Genomic DNA, 3,680 nt, shown 5'->3' with positions numbered 1-3,680 from the left:
CATGGACTGATCAAATTGATTATCATGGATAATATTGTAAATCCTACTCTGGCCCCACCTATAGAAAACCCAGCAACAGAACAGTAAGGGCCAAGAACCCCAGGTCCGAGAAGGACAAAAAAAAGGAAGAATTCCTCTATGCCCTTGAACCCAGAAAAATGTAGGTGCTCTGTGCAGGTGAAGTTCTAAACACATACCCCAATTCAAACAAATGAGGCCGGGCCATCTCACACACCACCCCCAAGTCCGCAAAATTCCCCTTTGAAAGACTATGAGGAAGAGGTGGCCAGGGTATTGGAAAATGTGGGGATATTTTGTGAGGGAAGAGAATAATCTAAGAATTTTGAAAGACAAAATTGCACCCCCAACCAGTCTGCCTCTGCTGACAACCCTAGTTATGATCAGACCTTGCCATTTATTGATGTTTTTGAAGAACAGAGGGAACCAGTCCCTTCTGTGGAAAAAACCCTTTAAGCCGAGGTGCATGAAGAGGAAGCCATTAGAGAAGAAAATCAGACAGCAGATATCGGTCCAGTGGACACCCCAGCTAAAGGAAATCCTGCAGATGAAACCCTGGGATATGAAAATCAACTAGGAAATGATAGTTTTTTGAAGTCCCCTGAGGTCGAGGCCTACCTAAAAGAAATCCCAGAGAATGATAATTGCTTAGGAGACACCATTCTATTGGTGTCTCCTAAGAGAGAAATTCATGATGAAAAAGAGCTAGAAGGTGAAGCTCCATTGGGAGATACAGTTCCGATTGAAACCCCCCCTGATGATGACACAATACCACCTAAGCATGAACTTGAGAAAAATGCAGTTGCACCAGCACCAGTTGGAAGTCTCACAATAAAGAAAGCCTACAAGGACAGGCTCAGAAAAATGCTTAAAAAGGATAGAAAACAAAAGAGAATAATTGGGGAGCTAATACAGTGGTTAAAAGAAGTAGTTAGAGCTAAAAAATTGAAAGTGGAAATGGAGACCACAGGGACACAGACAGAACATTTTTCTAGAAAAGATGCTAAAATCCAAACTAAGATTCTTTTGGTTTGTTCAAAGGAAACTCAGACAGAGCCATGTCTTGTAGAAGACAGTGAAATGCAGACTGAAGACCCCTGTGTTTGCCCATAGGAGACCCAAACAGACTTCCCTACTGTGAATGTCGTTGTTCAAACTGATGCTAAAGAAAGCATCCCAGTTGATTATTGTATGATGCAAGAAGTAGCCGAGGTTGATGTCTAGACTGAGCCTATGGAGACATAAGATAATGAAGCCCAAACAGAGGAGACACCTGCTTACATTCCCTTAGTAAGGGAGGCAATCATTAGGAGATTCCATAATGAACTACTGAAGTTTCATCAGGAATTAAAGCAGCACAAAGAGGGAGTAGTACCCCTACGTGTACATCAAGAATTAAGGAAAAAGTTTGAGACACTCACAACCGCTGAGGATGAGACCTTCACTCAGTACAAGGCTGAGCAGAAAAAGGTTGAGAAAGCACAGGATAAATTACAAAAGGATAAAGAGAAGTTGGAAACTATTTGCTCTCTTTATTCAGACACACTGTCATGCCAAGCTCCTGCTACAAACTATGCATTATTCCTCCCGGAAAGGTACCTCCTACTGAAAATCAAAGCTGTTAAGGGTGGAAAGTCTGTTGAAATCAAAACTACCCTGAACTTTGTCAGGTGCTTCAGAGAGCAGAGTGAGCAGGTACAAAGCCTCCGTTGTGAACTTTTCATTCAAAATTTCTTTTTAGAAAATGATAGAGACAACAACCCTGGCCCCTTTATAGGGGATGTATGATTCCAGTCATTTCTTTCCTTTGCTACTAACCAAGTCAAGTGGGTCAAGGCTCATAATACCTTTAGAAAGTGAGAATATGGGATCGACCTATGGGTTAGGGGGGAACCTACAAAACCTCTACATCTCTCTATCAGGCACAAGCAATTTATGAAGCGAGCTGGTGTTGTGGGAAAATTAGGGATGTTCAACACATATATTATACAAGCTGGGAAGAAGTACTTCCAAGAGATCAAGGAAGAAGCCTTGTCTACAGCCAGACAAAGGTGGGAAGTCTCCAACAATATTGTTAGAAATAGAGAACCAATTGGATACTAGAACTTTAAAGATGCCTCCTCTCGCTTTGATAAATACAGTAACATGGTCTTAACCATGGGGCCTGAATGGATAGGATGTCAATATAGAACCCCAATCATATAGTATCCTCTAGATAAATATCGCAGTGACTACAACTTGAAGGATCAAGAAGTAAACCAGGACTTCACTGTACTTAAGAAGAAAAATGGCTTCAAAGTTTATAAGGAGGAGGTATATCCTGCCTATTCCCTAATTCAGCTGCACCTAAACCATTTAATTTCATCAGGACATGCAAAAAGGTAAGCTAGGGAGTATGTTGGGTTAAGAAAAAGGTATGTTTTATCCTTGTACATAGCTTTATTTAGCACTCATCCTCACATGATTATCTTTGTTTATGGATAAAAGTAGAGAAAATAATAGCTAAAGTTGGGTAAAAGTAATCGATAACAAATTAGATGAATCTAAGCATGAAAAATTGATTTCTACTATCTTTATGTGTAGAAGTTGCGAATTGGACAGTAGAAGACCGGGTAGGCCGATGTTATTTTATGATGGAATCAGATCGAGTATTGCGAAATCCTTAGGATACCTTGATCCCGAGGATTCACTTTTATCTATTTACTTTCCTAAATGTTATATATAAGGCCGAAAGGAAAACTGCATGACTAGTTCAGAAATTCACAGTTTATAATTATTCTTTTGGACATATAATACTGTTATCTTGGTGATGTTGTAACTTTGTTACTTATTTTAATGAAGAAGATTGTGTTTAATTCATAATTATATTATGAGTATCTCATAGCAAAGACTTTTGGCGACTCTGGGCCCAGTCAAGAGAAGATCTACTGCCTCACCTGTGCTATACTCTTTTCTATTTATTCTTTATTGCTTGTTAAGGTTAAGTTAGTATCATTTTGTGAGGATTGTCGATTTCGATTTACATTCACTGTTCATTTGAGATTCAGATTTATTTCTGTGTTATATATGAGTAATGCTTTTGATTGAATTGGTTATGTTAGTTCCAGCATTAGATCACTGATTCATTCCAAGTAATGTTATCATATATTTCAGAGATAGAATTGATCGCTTTCCATAATATGCTCATATAATTATTTGTTGTTTAGATATCATTTTTTGTTCAATTATCAGTTATTTTTCAATTAGGATTTGTTGTTCAATTATGATTTGCTATTCAATTGTCGCAATTCCCTTTAATGATTGAGTGAGTTAGTTTCAATTCCATTCAAGATTACCAAGTGTGATTTTTACAGTTGTATTGAAATTCATCTGCTTTCAGAATTGGTTAAGTAGAATTGCAAAGTGTGTTGTGAATTTCTTTCATAATTACTTCTTTCAAAATTGTTTCGAAGTTTGAAGAGATAGTCATTAGAAATCACAATGATTTATTATTAGTTAACCTTTGAATTCATTGCATATATAGTGTTGACACTCTTGAAATAAAAAGACTTGCCTTGGGTTGACAATCTATGTAGGAATTAAGATTGCCTATAAAAAGACATCTTAGTGCACCAACACTGTTTTGGAGTGCAATGGCCCTACTGCCCAAAATGATTACAACA

The sequence above is a fragment of the Pinus tabuliformis genome, chromosome 7 (genome assembly GCF_031772625.1).
Source record: "Pinus tabuliformis cultivar Carrire ecotype Pingquan chromosome 7, CPIR1, whole genome shotgun sequence".
Lineage (NCBI taxonomy): Eukaryota > Viridiplantae > Streptophyta > Pinopsida > Pinales > Pinaceae > Pinus > Pinus tabuliformis.
The sequence above is the reverse complement of the archived record's forward strand: the minus strand, read 5'-3'. Positions refer to the sequence as shown.